We start from the raw sequence: 19,322 nt of genomic DNA, 5'->3' as shown, positions 1-19,322 counted from the left end.
ATGGCTGATGTCTCTCACTGTGAAAAATTTTCCTCTTGTGTCCAACTGGAATCTCCCCAGGAGCAACTTGTACACATAAGTAACTTGTACTCATTGCTTTTCTAAAATATATAAGGTCTATGGTAAATATTCAACATATTCTTATAATCAGTGTCAACAAAACAAAAAAAAACCCCATCACTATATCCTTGAAAGCTGATATAGCTGCTTTTTCCATTATTAAAACCTGCAATATTGAGCAGGTTCAGCTCACAAAATCCACAAATCAGAGGGTAAAAAACCTGTGCTTTTCAGGTTTTTAAAGACCTCCCCTCATACACACCATGCACTGACTTACTATGAAAGAGCAAAAGAACAAGCAGTTCAGGAAAAACAAACAAACAAACCAACCTGTAACCATTTACCAAAGAAAAGATATCAATCTGCAGACCGTTGGTCACACAGACCTTTTCTCTGACTGAGTGCTCATGTTCCCTGCAGAAACTGGGGCCGAGCCACACAATCCTCATTCATCTGAATGATCCCAGTAACAAGACTATTTGTGTAAGTAAAGTTGTGGCACATGCTGGGCTGAACCTTTGTAATTTCCAAAGCAGAATAATTCTGGTACTGCACAAGAGTAAGTTGAACAAACTACGGCAGGTACAAATTGTGTACACCACTTTCTTATTGAATGCCTGGAAGGAATATGAAGCCACATCTTATTACTGATTCCCACAAGCATTAAAATTCTCATTGACTTCAACACAATTTTCAGCTGTTCATCCAACATTAACTTCAGTAACGGTTTGGGAATGGGCTGATGGTAGGTTATACACTTACCCTCTGATCCTCATTGCCTCTTTTCTTAAGCGGACACTGCAACTGAACAGTTTGTTTGTAGTTCTAAAATCCTAAGCATTAATAATCCATAGCAATGCCAGCTGGCAGAGACCAAGTCAGCCCATGGAAACTCCTCAGTATTTTTTGCAGATTAAGGTTGAATTAGTGTTTCCAAGGTTTAGTTAACTAGCCAGAAAAACAAATGTATATTAATTACAAATACATTTCAGTTTCCATTTCAGCAAGATTACCCTACTTTATCTCTAACCAGCCTTCCACAATTGACATAATCATTGTTGTATTTAATTTAGGTGTATTTACCCTGAGTAGTGTATTTACACTGATATCATTTTCCCAGAATACTGCTTTGAACACTTGCCAACTTTGAAAGAGTAAACACTGCAGAAAATCTCCAAATAAAACAGAAATACTAAAATAATCATGATTGAAATAAAGCTAAATCGTTCACCTTGCCAAGTACAAATTTCTGTCTTATCAGATCACTGCATCTTTTGTATACTATGTGTGTTTCATGAAGAAATCCCTCTTTGTAATGAGCAGGTCTTTACTATACTCCAGATGAAGAGTTTGACCATTTGGGATTCTACCAGATTTTCCAAGAAATCCCATTGTACCTAAAAAATTGTACTTGACATCTAAGTATCTTCAATCCAAATCATTGATATGTTGACACTAATGCAAATGATAAAAATCTCAGCCTCAATGTACTAACTACTGCCTTTGGCAATGTAAAGGGGGGGGAGGGAATGAACCTGTACATGAGTGTCATAATGAGGCAAAAACAAGCTCTTTCATTAGATTACAAAATTGTTGCTTTTAGAATTAGATCCAAAATAATAATGAGGTAGACAGGCTCATGCATTAAACTGCATTATTTTGCTTTTGCTGTGAAACAGCATACAATTTAATAAAAGCATTGCCAGTGAGTACCAACAAACCACACTTACATGAACCTTTGAGCAAACTACTACTCAGGACCTCTAGGTTCACATTATTGTTGACGCAGAACTATTACTGAGGTATCTGACCCTCCCCCTTATCCACATTAAGTTGCTTTTTAAGTTTAAATGCAAAATAATCCATTTAGAGTACAAGGTTACAAGTACACCAAAAACTTAAAAGTTGCACTCTACTGCACGCTTCTTTATATGACTCTGACAGGGCCCTACAGTGAGCCACAGCTTTGGGGCAGGGCTCCAAAAGCTTAGGCTTTCTAAACCTCCAAAACGTTTAGGCTTTCTCCTTAGTGAGCTTCCTCAAAAGACTAAAGGGCTTCCACACTTGACAAATTTCATTTGCGCAGAAACTTAAACCATGTGGAGGGGAGAAGTGTTAAAGAAAGAAAGATGAAAGCAAAAGCAAGGAGAACAATAAATGAGTTATACACAATTCTTCCCCCGCCCTCTGAGCCTCCGTTGTGACTCTGTGCTTCCCTCCCATACAATGATTGAGCAGCAGCAAACTCTGTCCTGTGCTCTCTGGCCTCCAGAAATCCCTCTCCCTCTGCAGTCTGGCCACCTGCTCCATGCCATACCCCCATGCTCCCCACCCTTCTCTCTTTTCTGTGCCATCTTCCCCAACTCTGTAAATGGCTCCACAACTACTTCTTCAACAAGTGTAATGCCAATGAGGAAAAAAAAAGCGTAACCAGTACCATTCTCCACTTTTCTCTTTGGGATTCTGGAAGACATAGGGAGCAGGGCGGGAGAAAGGAAAAAAAAAATAACCACCCTAACACTTCCAATACTCAGTGCTCCTTTAGAATAAGTTGCTAACTTGCAATTAATTTAAAAAAGCCTATAAACATGTCAGCAATCTCAACAGTTTACCTTAATCCAGTTTTAATCCAGTTGTTTTCTTGGGGGGGGGGGGGGGGGGGGAGAAGAGGAATTTCTACTTTGTTACTTTATTTAGCTTTCAAAATATTATTTTTAAAAAGATTTATTTCTAGAAATATGAACAGAAACTTGCTTTGACCAAAATTATTCTGGGAAATGCCAATTTTAATTTTGTTTTTCTTTGAAATCAAGAACTGGTATTCACTTAACCAACATTTCCATCAGTTTTCAGTTGGTCCCTGCTTTGAAACATTCAGTGAGGTTATCCACATTTGCTTGTAGGATCACAAGTCACTGTTGTTAACCTCAAGCACTAGCTGAGGAATGTTGTCGCCATACATTCTTTACATGGACCTCACAAAGAGACAGAAGCTCCTCTACAATTCCCTTTACAGGTACAGATCTCTATCTGCCAAGAACACGAAGAGCCTACAGTATTTCACTTCTAATTTAAGTGGCCCCAAATACACTGTGAGCATCAAGGCCAGACATGATTCTCATTTGAAAATAATCACAAAAAAGCAGGAGAATAAATGTCTCTGAACTGAGTAAAGGGGCTTTGTGACTATCCAAATAACAAGAAGTGCATCCCAACGCAGTCCTGATTCACTGCCAGGCTTTCTTCTCATTGCCACAGGTTGAAGAAGCACCCAGCACATGCTTACAATATTTCTTTGCTGGCTGGTCAAGACATCACTGAAGATACATCATGGAAAACCAATGAAGGCAGAGGCTTTGCATGATCCTTAGAAGTCTGAGAAAACCACATACAGATCACCTGCAACATATGTTTTATATTACAGCATTATTATGGGCTGTACAATTAACACAACATTTGTAAATGTGAAATGTGGGGATAAAAGTAATCTCACAGAAACTACTGTAGCACAGATAAGCAGCCCAGCAATGAAAGAGATCAGCAGAAGGCAATGCAGAGTCCTGTCCACCACCATCAGTTCAGAGCTGCAGGAGGTGCGTGGGGGGTGGCTGCTCTTTCACAAATTCTCAGCTGATGTTAAGCATTAGTAACAACAACAGAAAGCCTATCGGAAAGCTGTCGATCCTAATCAAGGCCTCATATGATGTTTTAATTAGCTCTTTATGAGTATTCTTTAGGTTCTTTTTTCCCCCACTGAAACAGCCTTCATGCAGACACAGCCCTCCCTGCCGTGGGCTGATCCAGTTACACCCAGGCGATGGGATGTATGTCTGCTCAAACCATTTTGCACTGCATATGCTGCAAATGCAAAGTTGTTTTTCTTCGGATTTTGTTTTAAACATGTTTAGATGAACAAGTCATAGTCTACCTGCAGTAAGCTGTACCTGTCTCATGAAAATATCATGATTTAACCTTTCTGTGTTTAATCAGCATATTACAAGTGGCAGTTACAGGAATAAATAGGAACCTTGCTTCTTTTTTGTTGTGGGGAGTTGTCACCAAAGTTTTAGTGAGTTTAAAATGTCTTTTGAAATTCTTTGTCTTCTGAAGAGATTACTATATAATACAATATTAAGATTCCCTCTAAGCTTCTGGAGGATTAACATTTCTTTTTTTAGGAAGCAGGAAAGTAAGTGAATTAACCATTATTGCAAGTTTATTTTGAAATTTCAGGGAGTGATCACAATGGAGTCAAAAAATCAAGACAAAACCCCCACTAAAGCACTGACAGCTTTGCAGTAAACCAAGAACAAAGTAATCTATCATAGTATTTAATATCTTATATATTAACATTGTTTCAGGTACTAAATTTATTACTATTGGAAGCAGAAAAAAATTATTTTTAATTTTGATTCAGGGCAAATAAGGCTATGTGAAAATCCCTCCAGCCTTTCGCCACACACAAATAAGAAAAAATAGACAAAACCTTCCCCAGCTGTCCCCAAACATAAAACTCAAAATATGTCTTAAAGCAGAGCAAGACATTACTCCTATTTTAAACAAATGAGGGTTGCACCACTGATTTAATCTGAATTTTGCCGTTCTTCTAGTGAGAATTGGTTTTGACCCATTTTGTATTATTGGTTTGATGCCTGTAAGTAGCATTAACAGTCTAATGCCAAAGAGAGAGACTCGGACTGCACAAGACAGTGAGCAGCTTAGTTCTCAGTATTTTGAGAGGATTGTCTTTAAAGAGACTATTGAGAGACTGATGAGCAGAAATCTACTTTTTCTAAGTTCAGAAACAAGCTAACCTTACCCAATATTGGAGACCTCAAACTTCTCTGTATTGAGAAGGTTGTGATGAGGGCTGAGAAGGTTAACTGGGTGATACAGGGCTGAGAGTCAGAAGGACACCAATATTACAAGATACAGTTCAAGTCTAAGCAGTAAATCTCAGGAGAGGTCAAAAAGACACAGATCAAGAAGTCTTTGAAGGACTCGGGAGATGGCAGTGAATGCAAACTGCAGCTCTTGATAGCGGAGCCGGTTAAGAAGCAGGATGAACAGCTGGCCACTGAGAATGTAACAGCCTCAGAGCTGCTGTCAAAATCACTTGTAGATCCTAATTTAATTTAATTGCTAAATTAAAATACAATAAGCATGTCTATAACTTGGTACAGTATACCTATATTATCTATATTTGCTTTACACAATTATGGTGGCAAAGGAAAAACTGTGGCAGCAACAAAATATTTTTATCATAGGCAGTAGCTAATTTTGAAAGTCTAAATAGCAAACCGAGTCTCATTGATACAGACACATTCCCTATTACACTGGGAAGAAGTAATACAGCAAAACATCCTCATTCTAGATAAATTCTTGATGGCCTTTTTTTTTTTTTTTTTTAATATAGAATCTGAGATGCTGTCAACATGACAAGCCGGCCGCATTTGGAGAGACAGATTCTGTAATTTATACTATCAGGAGTGCCAAAACAGTAGAAGATCACTCATAACAAAACCTTTATTTCTGCACCTTTCCCACCCATGGCGGGACTCCCTGGGTGCCGTACGACTTAGCTGGCAAAAGAGCAGGCAGCAACTCTCCCCTCCAGGAGTGCTATGGATCACCTTCACTGTCGTTTCTATTTAATGCTTTTGTCTTTCTCTGCTCCTCTTTCAGAGGTTGAAAAGAACATGCAAGGCAGTGTCTGCATGAAAGAAAATGGATTGAGGATATGGAAGAGAGAGAAAAAAGGAAAAGATTCTCAACATAATAAAACATAACACCTGTGATTCAGAGGATGGAAATGGACAATCAAATATACCTACAAAGGATTTGACTCCTAGGTCAAATTTTTTGTTTCCTGATACTGCAAGGGAGAGTGTAAACCACACTACAGTTCAAATAATTTCAGAATCTGAAGAAAAAGTTGTTCATCTTTCTCAAATTAACAAGGAAATATAAAAACTAACATTAAAAAACAGTGATGTAGATTAATCTAATCTACAAATTTCACATTGTTTCCCCAACTTTTCGGTGTACACTTTCAAACAATAAGATAAAGATAAAGGCAAACTTGAAAGTATATAAAAATCAGCCACTTAGGTATCTTTCTACGTGTGCACGTAATTATTAAGGTACTTTAGAAATGTGGTCCCTTTTTATTTTTTCCCCTATTAATATCCATTGGGAAAATACATTCACACATGTTCCTGGTACTATTAATGGTAATTAGCATTATCCATCTGTTCTCAAGTTTCTCTTAAAATCATGACTGTAAACACATGAAATAAACCTGAGTAACTATACCAGTTTAAATTCTGACAGCATTGCAAAAAGCGTAACATTTATTCACTGTTTCCCTATCAAACCATCTTCATACTAGAACTTCACAAATTACTGGAACCAAATTTTACCTCTTTTCCTCCAGCAAGTACTCCTTTTGTATATTAGAAAACTGGTGTGTCTAAACCAAGGTTGTGACTCCATAAGAAAAAAATGTTAAATTTAACATACTTTCACAGTGTTGGAGTGGCCTTCTGTGCCATAATTCATGGCAGTTTTAGCACCACATTTCACTTGGTAGAGGAGAGTTTTGTCTGCTTTGTGCTTTTTCTGCCTTAACATTGTGACAATTGTAACAGATATTGAAAATTTTTTTCATCTGTTATAAACATGGAGAAGGTAAAAGGCAAGTATGTAGTACAAAAAAATACATAAAGAAACAAAAAGGTCTCAAATATTTTCTCCTTTATTTAATAAAATGTTAGTTCTTCATCCCACAGACGGACAGGTCCGAAAACTTAATTCAATGTGTTTTTTTTTTTAAAAAAAGTAAAAAAAAGAGAAAAACTCAACCACCTCCTTATATTTGTCACTGTTGGATATTTATTTTGTTGCTCTAGCTGCGTGGATTCAAATTTTTAAATGAACTCTATCAGGGCTCCCACTTTTCATACCACATTTGTTCCCAAAGTAATCTGAATGTACAGTGGCATTAACACCTTGAAAACCACTATCTACACTGAAGCTATCGAGAGCCTCCAGCTCACAGTAGTGGTGCAACATGATTATCTGAAGTATATGCTAGTGCAGACACAAACATGAAAGGCTGACAGCTCACAGTGCAGAACTATCTGGCTTTGTGCTGTTGTCATAACCTGTAATCAAATCCTTTCCTTTAGGCTTATTATACACTTAAGTTAATTCTCACATTATTCAGTTTTAAAACAGTCTTCCTTCAAACCTTTTTTTTTTTGTTTGTTTTACCATGAGTTCCTCTAACTATTCCTTTTTCCTTTACATAGCATAGCAGTAGCAGCCAAAATGAATATTGAATGAATACACGAAAGGAATACTTAATTGAAGCAGCATGCTTTAAAGAGAAACAGAGCTTCTATGTTCTACAAAGCAATTACACTGCTTTGAGCCTCTAGTCATGTTGTAATAAATACTTCTGATATTATAAGATATTGAATACTGTTTCTTCTAGCCCACAGTCAGTTTACATATAAAGCTGGTTCGTGAACATTTCTTAGTTTCATTAGAGGTGCTGTTAAACCATACCAACGTATTCCTCACACTCCTGTTCTCTCTCTAGTCACACTGCTGGCTGAAAAGCCAGATAACGCTCTTTTGACAAAATGATTCCCATACACAGCAAACACTCTCGCAGGCTTTGTAAGTTGGATGAAAGGCTTCATTAACCTTTGCTTGTATCTCTCCTGCATATGTCCATTTTGTTTTTTCTGATTACTACAGGTGAAAGCTGCTCTTCATTTCCTGCATGAAACAGCTATACTGCGACAGACCAGAGACCTATGTATGCCCATACCCATCTCCTACAGCAACAAAAAACAGAGGCTTGAAGAAGGTCTAGTAATGTGGTGAGCATATACAATGCCTTCCCTGGTATTTTCCCACCATTTCCACGTCACACACCAAGGTACAACCTTCTGATTCCATTAATACTTATACATGGACATCATATAAAGAACATTCATGTGTTCTTCAATGACCTAAATATCAGTTGTAGGAAGAATATTAGAAACTCCTATATTTGCTGTTCTTTCTGTGCAAGGCTACCAGAAATGTAATGATAGAAAACACATGGCATGAACCTATTTTACCTTATGCAGTGGGGAAGGAAAAACAACCAAAAACCACTCCTGTGAACAGCAGAGCCAATTATGAGCAAATCTGTGAAATCAATAGTTACTTCCAACTATTATGCAGAATGTAATCCCGAGAAAATATTAGCATTTTACAATGAAAGCTCTATAATTACATAAGCAACAATAACTTCACCACAAATTATTCTTATCTGTGTCCCTGTAGATTTTTACAGCTCTGCCTGCATCAGAATCTGATTTTAAGGGATAGGTTATTGAGAAAACCAATTCATGATGCCTGCCTATTAAAGAGGAGGATTTGATTTGTATAGATTAAGATGAGGTTTTCCCCTTGGTTTTGAACCAAGATTCACTGTTTTCTCCCTGTTAGCATTTTACATGCAATTCACTCGCAAATCTCAAAGCAGATTTTAACTGAAACATTGCTAAGAGAACATCTCACTTAACCTGAAAATCTCATTGTTTGTACTATTCTCAGTGACTATACGTGGAAATGCAGATTGTTGCACTAACTTAACTAACCAAGGCTTGCCCTTTACTTCTCATCAGTGAGCCCCAACTAGATCAATTGAAAAAAACACCACTAGCTCTTGTCACAACACCGGGGCATCAGCAAGTGTTGCTGCAGATTAGGAGAGTTTATTTCTGTCCAGTCTTATGCAATCTCATGGTAATCAGCCATATTGAACACGTTATAGGGACTTTAAATCATATCACTTTCACTTCTATCATGAAGAATTTTGCAAATCAGTTTATTAAACGTGATTTTCATCAGTACATACAGGCTGCTCTATTAAAAAAGACAAAATATTTCTGTTTCAATTAGCATCAAGACCAAGTGAATGCTTCTGGTTTTCCGGCTCTGCCTCATTTTCTGCCCTTTTATTTCTTTCCCTTGTTCATCATAGCCTCCTGCTGTGGTGCTGATGGCCAGAAGTGCTAGTTGTGTGGCTGCCGCAACCACAGGCTACATCCATCAGTGCACACCATCATGCTTGTGCCAGCCCAGCAGCTTGTAATCCCAGTCTCTGCTTACACTAGCCAAGGGCAAACAAGTAAAAAAACTTCCTTCACTGAGATATGAAGAAATTTACTGCTATAGCTTTTCAGAGACTGGCTACAGCTTTTTGACTAGACTACTAGAATCAGACATCAGAAATTAAATGTGGTGTCTTTGCGCAGTGACTTTTTAAAGGGTCAGACTTCCTGCGAGATATATATGTCAGACAAGGTAGCGGGAAGTTGGTTATAGGAAAACACTACAATTTAGTTGCATGAAGTCAGAAAGAGATTTAGGTTGAACTCTCAGACCTACTGCTAGCTTGCAGGATGATCCATATGCACCAATTCCATCTCCTTGCACTTCAGCTTCTTCTGTGTAAGGCAGGGACAACAATATGAATTTTTAAAACACATTTAGACATATTGATGAAAAATGGTGTGCAAGAAGTTAATAGCAGCAGGAATACATGTTCTGTCATTTTCTTTCTGGAAGCGCACAGTTTACTCAGTATCTTTCCCTTGAGTTTTGCCCTAATTCCCAGTTGCGTTGAAAGGTGTGTTTTAATAAAAAAGCAAGAAGCCCAGATAATAAGCTGCTGCTTTTTCTTACTCTTAACAGAAATCTTATTCATAGAGCACAGCATGCATATTTCTCATCTGTGTCTTCCCTCTGCCTCCTTGTCCACAACAGAGATAATACAGATATTCAAGGATTAAATAAGAAGGTCTATCATATCTTGGGATTCTTTATAGTTGTTTTCTTCGCCACTAACGGAACAAAATAAAATAGGAGACCTGAACTTAATGAATATCACTTGGATAATGTTCTGGACCTGTCATCCTGTTGGTTTTCTTCTAATTCATTGAAGCAAAGGAAATTTAAGGAAATTGCATCTTTTAAGTACAGAACATTACATAAAGGGTCAATTTTATATATTTATTTGTATTTGCCTCTAAATATTTCATTACTGAAATTGTCTACGTGTGGGACTGAAATAACAATCCAGTCATAAATCTTTTGAAGTGCACTAGAGAATTTATGTCTTGCTGAGATACATTCTCCCAAGCATATCCTCTGTTCATTTATTATTCATTATTATCTACAGCTTGCCGAATTCCTATGAAACCCATTTTCAGTTTTTAAATGGCAACTTTCCCCTAAAATTGTTGTGCTTTCATTATGTAGACATAGTGCTTAGAACTACGGGAAGAAAAGCCAACTAAGCCATGTGGATGTACGGGTGCCACCATGTACCAGACAAGCATAGATCTATATTAGTTTAGAAGAAGTCTTGTCAGGACCATATAAAACTTGTCACTTCAATGTATTCAAAATAAGTAATGTCCTCATGTGAACACTCTTTAATATATCATTTTAACTCCAGACAACTGAGATAAAAAATAAATTCAAAAAAGTGGCTATTACTTACTTCCATCTGGCAAATGTGTTGCACAATCATATTAAAATAAGTGGGTTTGTCTATTTTTGTGATGTTGGAAATATATCTAACAAACCCTTCTGTGTAAATAGCTTTTTTTAATGTTTGTTTTAGAAATAAGTCATAACTTCTATGAAATATTAATGTAGGCAGTCATTTCAGTATATCAGACCATATCATAACTTTGGCTTTTAAACAGAACTCTCCATTAACCACAGCAGAAATTTCTGCTTAAAAATAAATGACCTTGATGTAGTATTTTCACACTGATCTATCACAAGAACCCAAGATGTCCTATAAAAAATGCAATGAATCACTATTGCCAAAATTTAAAAGTACACAAGTATTTTAAGGAAGGCATCACAAGAATACTCTCATATTGAAAAACTCCAGATTTCTTAAAATTCCTCTCATCCACCAAAGAAACAGAGACACGAACTCAGCAACTGACCTCTGCCTTAGTCATCTGTTCTAGCACAAACCCAGCTTACCTTTCCATTGCTAGTACTACCTTTGATTTCTAAAGTTACTTCATAGAGGTAATTTCCTAAGAAATAACAGCAGAATCTCACTAGATGACACTAGGATATGACACCTACTTTACTCTTTTATCTTGATAGAAGAATGCCTAAATAGCAAGTAAAACTTTTAATATATTTTTTTAGCATCCCTTTAGACCTTCTGTAGATTTGAAAGGATCTACTCGGTTGTTATGTGGGCAAACCACCCAGTTAAGATAAGGTGAGAGATGGAGAAGGCATTAGAGGACTTCAAACGTGCAAAGCTACAAGCTTGAGGAAGGAATGTGGTATTGGGGTAAACTGCATGTTCCTCTCCAGAAAGGCAAACACAAGTAAGGAATTTTTGTCTTTTCTATTAATTTGTCACTTCTTGGGAAACTGTGCTAAAGTGCCAAGTATCAGAAGGAAGGAATGTCATTGAATATGCCTCCAGAATGATTTTATGTCACTACTATTTTACTGTCCTCAAAAACTATTTTCTTTCTATTCTCCTCTACACAGGTCCTCATTCAGCCTTCAAGAAAACTGTAGGCCTTTGATTTTGCCAGATATTGTTAAAGCCTTTAGAAAGGAAAATATATAACAGAATATGCATTGTGTGGTATTCATCAAATATTTACTGAGCCCATTCTTTTAGTTGAAATTTTAGGAAAAAAGTAATTAAAAATTTTATGAAAGAAACCCCAACTACATGTAAGTCTGACTGATTTCTTGTGTTGATCATAAAAAATAACCCAACAAAAAAAACCCCAAACCAACCACCAGAACTCTACAGGAAAGAGAAATTCTTCTAGAGAGCTCAGCATAAAGTAAAACATGGTAAGACAGAGCCAGATGTCACTTGTAACTGCTATTAAATAAGTAAAAGGAGGAAGGATATAAGCCTTTGGTTTCTGCTCTTTCAGAAAGCCAGCCACAAATCTAAAAGCCCGCCCAGTAAAGATAAACCAGACAGTACTTCTTTTTACCAGAGTACAACTCTGTGAAAGGCATGCAAATGCTAAAGTAAAATTCACATTAATACAGGATATTTAAAGGCACCCATCATACTTTACAAACAATAGTTTAAATCTGGTCTTTACTGTCACCAAATTCTTATTGCCAGCAGAAACTTAGGGATAATTTTATCAGCTGCTGAGATAAAATGGCAATATTTCATTTTCCACAAAATATGAACACAAAGCAGTACAGCAGAATATCATATCTAATCTAAATGGAGAAGGGAAGAGAAGGCTCAGGAGGAATCTTACCTGTGTGTACAAACACCTGAAGGGAGGGTGCAAAGAGGACGGAGCCGGCCTCTCTTTAGTGGTGCCCAGACCAGACAATGGGCACACACTGAAACACAAGAGGTTCCCTCTGAACATGAGTGTGCCGGATTTGGCTGGGGCAGGGTTAATTTTCTTCACAGCAGCTGATTTGGGGCTATGTTTTGGATTTGTGCTGGAAACAGAGTTGGTAACACAGGGATGTTCCAGTCCCCGCTGAGCAGCTCTCACACAGAGCCAGGGGCTTCTCTGCTCCTCACCCCACCCACCGGTGGGTGGGCTGGGGGGGCACAGCGGCTGGGAGGGGACACGGCCGGGACAGGTGACCCCAACTGAGCAAAGGGATATCCCGTACCGTATGGCATCATTTTCAGCATGTAAAGCTGGGGGAAGAAGGAAGGGGGGGACATTTGGAGTGATGGCATTTGTCTTCCAAAGTAATCGTTTCACGTGACGGAGCCCAGTTTTCCTGGAGATGGCTGAACTCCCCTGCCTGCCCATGGGAAGTGGTGAATGAATTCCTTGTTTTGCTTTGCTTATGCGCATGCCTTCTGCTTCAGTTATTAAACTGCCTTTAATCTCAACCCACAAGTTTCTCACTCTTACTCTTCTGATTCTCCCCCCCATCCCACCAGGGAGGAGTGAGCAGGCAGCTGCGTGGGGCTGAGCTGCCAGCCAGGGTTAAACCACGACAATCAGGAAACACTTTTTTACTGTGAGAGTGACTGCGCACTGGAACAGGTTGCCCAGACACAACGTGGAGTCTCCACCTTTGCAGATATTCAAAAGCCATCTGGACACAGTCCATGGCAGCCAGCTTTAGGTGGCCCTGCTTGATCAGGGGAGTTGGACAAGGTGACCTCCAGTAGTCCCTTCCAACCTCAGTCATTCTGTGATTCTGTGAAATACATACTTATCAATATCAAACACAAAAGTCACAAAGGAAGTATTTGGTTACATATTTTCCAGAATATCAGTTTCCCAAACTTCACTATGCCAAAGTTTAAATCAGTATATAAAGACTAAAATACATTATCTATTCATAAGTAGATATATTCAGGAAGTAGACAGTAAGAAAATGCTATTTGTTAAGGTTTCTGGTTCATGAATTATAGAACTTAGTATAAACTCTGTACCTTTCTAGAAACAGCTATTTAATTCCATGCTAGAGATTCTGCAACAGAAAACTGAACGGAAGAACAATTTATTATGAAAATTATCTATAGAATTTTAAAAATTAACTAATAGATAATTCCCATAAACTTTAAATATGTATGCAGTCATGCTCCATTAAACATTAACTACACCAGAAGTGAATTCCAAAATATTTTTTATGATTATTAACTTATTGAGTAAAGAAATAAATGTCACAGATACAAAATGGCAGAAAAGATTCAAAAGTATACATTGAGAATACTTTATAAAGCACTCTTTATGGATTACAAGTGTTACATCTCCTTGTTTAGGCTTCATTAAACAATGTATACTTATATACATATATTCATTCTTAAAACTCTTCCATCCACTACTTCAGAATCTTAGACAAACATGAAGCTCATTTTCTACACAGTGAAGGAACAGTCCATGTGCAAGGGCGATTTAAAGGAGAAAAGTATTGGGAGACATCTATATACCTGAACAGGGGCACGAGCATTTATAGTCAGTCACACTAGTAGAAATTTTAGGACAGTGACTGAGTACGTATCAAGAAACCACTGCAGCTGGAATCAGGAAAAATGTATTTGAAAAAGTGTCTACAGAGCCCAGTTCATGAGAACTGCTGAAACGATGCTGAGACGTCAGGTCAATCAAATGTCTAGGTAGCTAAATAGTTTCCTTAATTTCACATTCTTCAGTTTTGCTAATGATTGATTAGACCTGAATTCCTGAGTGTAACTTCAAGGAGAGAAATCTGAGAATGTTGTTTTGTGATACAATAATATTCAATTAAAAGCCGTTCCAGAAAGCAACTGCACCCGAGTGAATATCTATTGTTGCACAGACCTAGAAGACTCTTCAAAGTAAAAAACAAATCTTACCCTTTTAAAAGACTGTCCTAGCATTATACCAGTTTAGCACAGCTCCTTTGGCTACATCACTTAGGAAAGTAGAAATGTCATTCTCTATTCTAATTCACCTTCAGGTAAGAAGGTTAAATCATTGGCGAGGAAATTTTAACAGGTCAGATCTTTCAAAATCAATAATGAACTGGGTTGCAGATATCTTTCAGAAGGGATGACTTCAATTAAAACAGCCCTCACCAGAGATAATGAGTAGAAAAGGAAGGTTAGTGTTGGACAAAGAAACATTCACCCTCTTGCCAAACAGGTGATGCAGAGATCCTTATCAGCCTGAATTATGCTGAAAAATCTTCAAAAGGCTCTGAAAAAAAAAAGGTCACTTTGCTTCAAGGAGACTCTTTACAAAGGAGTAAGAGTGACTGAAAAGTCTTTCCTAATCATTTTTAAAACTCACCAACATGAAAATGTTCTCTGGGCTCAGTAAGAAAGAAAGAAAGAAAAAAACCTGTTATGGGAATTTCAATGTCTCAAAGTACATTTACAGCGATCTTACGGTCACTGTTTATTTTTCTGGAGAACGTGCAAGAGGTAATTATCCATCCAGACTACATTAGCAGCCATAAAATCTCTCTTACCCTCTTCAGTGGCACTACAGAACAAATTTTGTCCAAGCAGGGACACACATGCATTTATCCCAAGTCTCCATCATAATGTAAAATTTGACTCAATTCCAATTTTATTGGAGAATTGGAGAAGCTCTTGCTCCCTCTTAAAATATCAAGTTCATGGTTGGATAACGGGAATTTGCCTCATATGGATGTATAACAAACTAATTATAAATCAAATGCAGGAGCCTAAATTTGTCTTATGTACTTTGACCTCATTACTGAATCCTCAATACCATTGCCAATTTTTTTCCATTTTTTTCTTATTATAATACTATTTGGGATGCTTCTTTTACTTGGAGTGAAAAATAGTCACAGTCATCTAAAGAATGGGCACACTTTAAGAAGGGCACCCTTGTTTGTTCAACAGCAGGTTAATGCAGGCAAAGGAAAGCTCAACCCAGTATGGCACGGCTGGAAAACAAAAGTCAGCTGGTAGCAAAGGGAATAAAATACACTCCCCAACCATCTCCTTATTATATGCAAATCACTACACTCTGCTTAATTAGTAACCTCTGCATTTTTACTTCCAGTCTGATTTTTTAAGGCTTTATTAAGCCACTCCAGGGTAGGAGGTTATAGCAGAAAGAAACCTGACTTCATGCCATTTGATCAGAATTTCCCTTGAATAGCATGGGACTACGTAAATCATATCAGAGCTGGGTATTATACAATAGGCAAACACAACCAAGAAATGAGACTTCTTTCTTCCTTTTCTTTCAACTGTTCGAACACCAACACCCCCTAGAAGTTCTGAGATTGAAACTAGATGCTTTTCTGGAAGATGTGCTCTATTACTCATGTTCATTTTATTGGTCTAAGGACCAACCACATCTGACCTTACTGTGTTAGATATTGTGCAGCTTCAGAGAACTAGAATGCCCAGGTGCTACCACGTGGAGTTCACAAGCTAGATCAAGCTCAGGGGAGATACCTATAATGCACATGCAGAGTAAACAACGTGATGACTGCAAGCATGTTAGTTGCATTAAATTTTTGATCAATTGTTTTCTTTACTGGGAACATTTATGTCAAACAGAGAGAAAAAGGGAAATCTCTAGAAGAGTCAATAAGAAGTGTGAGTGGAGCTGAGGTACAGTGACCATGAGGAGGCAGGAAGAAAGGTTTGAAATAGTCAACCAGAAAAGTACAAGAGCTCAAAATAGTGGATTTCATATACAGAAAGTCCCTATTTTAGCTGCTTCTGCATCTGCTAATGCAGGTGGGAGTCTTCAGCTGTCTTGAAACCTTAAATTATCTTGCCTCAGTTGAGCAAGAACCTTAAATCATTTTCAACATAGGCAGTAATTGTGCAATCTACACATTAGTGCAACGTTTTGTTGTAGAGCACCTAAAGACATTCACACAAGTAACTGCCTCCTTGCACCTGATGCCCTGCCTCCAGACACCCTACCCTCGGACCAGTATCAGCAGTGTAGACAGACTGCCGATACCCTGTCCCCTGCCTGGTGCTGGCAGCACAGGCAGCATGCTGCCCACGTTATTGATGTAAGGGAGCATTTTCTCCCATCACATTGCCATTGCTGAAGCCAATGGGTGGCCCAACTTTTACCCGCATGCAGTAGGCATTTGCACAATTAGCTGTTGCTGCCAGATGACCTGGACACCAAGCACCCCTGGCAGCTCGCCAGGGCCACGGCATCGCTTATGACCCTGTGTTTGCTGTCGGCGATTAGGTAAACTGCCATATGGGCATGATGCTGCTTATCGTTCCTACTGCCTCAATAAAGCTTCGTTTTATAACATGTTGCCAGACCCCATTACCGTTCAGACCACAGCACCCAACCATACATTAAAATTGAACACTGGTTGAAAATCCAGAATTAAATTTAAGTTAGATGTTAAAGTAAAAGTGAAAATATTAATGGGCCAGGGAGCATTTTGCCAGCATGATTTCATTTGGAGCACTCTATTACTATTACCCAATCAATCCGTTATGATATATGTTAACAGAATAAAATATGACACAAAAACTGATTAAAAGATACTGTTGGGAATATTTATTTTCTTGCCTTCTAAGGGAAGGTAAAATACAACATGTGCTGTCTACAAATCACTATTAATTTGAAGCTGCAGAGAGCACTATTTTATGACGTAACAATATATACTGATTAATAAATTTGAATTAAATTTAAATAATAGTTTTATTGAAAGTATGTTTCAATTCTTAAATAAGCAGTCAAAATGCACACATTACAGTGAGAGATTTGAAAAAAGCCAGCTATTTTAGTGCTTTCCTTTTCCAATAATTCAAACACTAATAGCTAAAATCCAACAATGGAAGCTCAGACAGTGATTCTACTACTCCCTTGGTGGCCTTTAAGACCTTGGTTTCAGTCACTAATCCAGATGCTAACAGACCTTCCTCTATTACTAGGAATGATATCAGAAGCTTTCATAATTTCTCTGTAAGAAATGGAACACTTATCTGAGCAAATTCAATATTAATTGCATGTTTCACTTCAAACACTCTTTACAGCCAAGGGGCTTTTCACTATCAGCAACTAAATATGTCAACCACATTACACAACTTACAGAACAGAAATAATAAAAAGTTTGAATGGAAATGCAAGAGATTTTATTAAAAGAACCTGACATTTTCTTTAGATAATACAAATTATCAGAGATGGTTTGTAATAAAATAGTGTCTCCTATTTATTCTTCAGCTTCTTTGTTTCTCTGAAACCTTCCAAACATAAAGGTTTGAAAACAGTAAAATAGCAAAAGCAGTTTCTCTAACAGAATGGTCATATTTTAATTGTTCTACAACAACCACCAGAATGACGTCCTGATTTTAGTTTCCAAGAAAACTTGGTAGCATAAAAAGAGTGATTGGTTATCACCTTATTAAACCCTAGAAATTCCAAAATAAAAAATAAGGATTTTTTTTTTCCATTATTCAGGTATATGCTTATGGCAAAAAGCTTTCCCAATAAATGTACTGCATGATTTAAAATAAATCTACGAAGAGCAACTCAGTCGTGACTGGGACCTTATGTTAATAGTTCAATATAAATGACAAATATATATATATATATATATCTCCCCCTTTTTAGAAGTTAAAAGGATGATTTCTATCATACATGTAACAGTAATAGTGGAAGAAGGTTATTTCCGCTACTTTGTGGTACTTACCTTTCAATACATGCAGCCTACTTCTATCTAGTGATGCCTAACAATTTTTGGTATTACTCTAATCTTTGATGAGGTTATTAGTACATATGGATGTCTTAGGTTATTAACTGGAAACATGGCAAACATTACAGGGAACTATTATTATTATTATTAAGAAAACAGGAGTGACAGTCGTTGGGAGTTCAGTGTTTGAAAATTCTGAGGTTGCAGCTTGGGACCAGCATTGGTGGGGAGCAAAACACTTGCCCAGAGATGACTTACTGGTCCTGCAGAACACAAGATTATCCTCTCCATTCTCCCACAAACAGCAATTAGAAACAATGGAAAAAAGCACACTTTTACACTAACAAATCTCTATTCTGCAACAATACTGTGAAGTAAAAATTCATTACTTCCATTTCAACAATGCAGAACTGGGTCCCTGAAAATTTGCTTTAACACACAAAATTCAAAGAATCAGTGACAAAACCAAAGGCCCTCACATTACTGCTCAGTGCATTTTTGGTTCATGAGAAATACATAATTCTTTTGTTCGACACTGCATGTGTCAGAACTACTTTCAAAGCGGAGATAATGCAATAAAAGATTCCATGATATATACATACATATTAAGAATAAACATTTAAAAAATGTTTCATTTTTTGTAACAATATTTCTAATTGGTTAAAAAGTTCATTTACTCAAAGAGAATTCCATTACTATGTTTCAGAAGCACAAGACCACTGCTGCAAGCCATTGGTTGCAACCATCAAACCCTCATGGGAGCACGCATACATTGCTGCCAGCAAGTCCTTTCACTCCCATTCCTCTCTGCTAGACGCATGCATAAAAGAATCAGGCTAAGGCCTCTCACCCCTGCCTCGGTACGATTTTTAGCACCAATAACAATTTTACAATCTAGTTTGCTTTTGTCTATATATTCTGAAAGGTCCAAGATGATGGATGATTAAAACTCACACAGGGAATGTTTTCTTGACCTGAAATTACATACTTCCAGAGTGCTAGGCACCAACCAAAGAAACGGATTTTATTTTTCAGCAGTTTATGGAAGA

At 37.5% G+C, this 19,322-nt stretch overlaps 1 protein-coding gene across 1 annotated transcript in view; it reads right to left on the bottom strand.

Moving 5' to 3' along the window:
* Positions 1 to 19,322, bottom strand: part of THSD7A (thrombospondin type 1 domain containing 7A) — a 287,968-nt gene that overhangs the window by 127,112 nt on the left and 141,534 nt on the right. The window lies entirely within an intron of this gene.

Source organism: Falco peregrinus, chromosome 5, assembly GCF_023634155.1.
Source record: "Falco peregrinus isolate bFalPer1 chromosome 5, bFalPer1.pri, whole genome shotgun sequence".
Taxonomy (NCBI): Eukaryota; Metazoa; Chordata; class Aves; order Falconiformes; family Falconidae; genus Falco; species Falco peregrinus.
The sequence above is the reverse complement of the archived record's forward strand: the minus strand, read 5'-3'. Positions and strand labels throughout refer to the sequence as shown.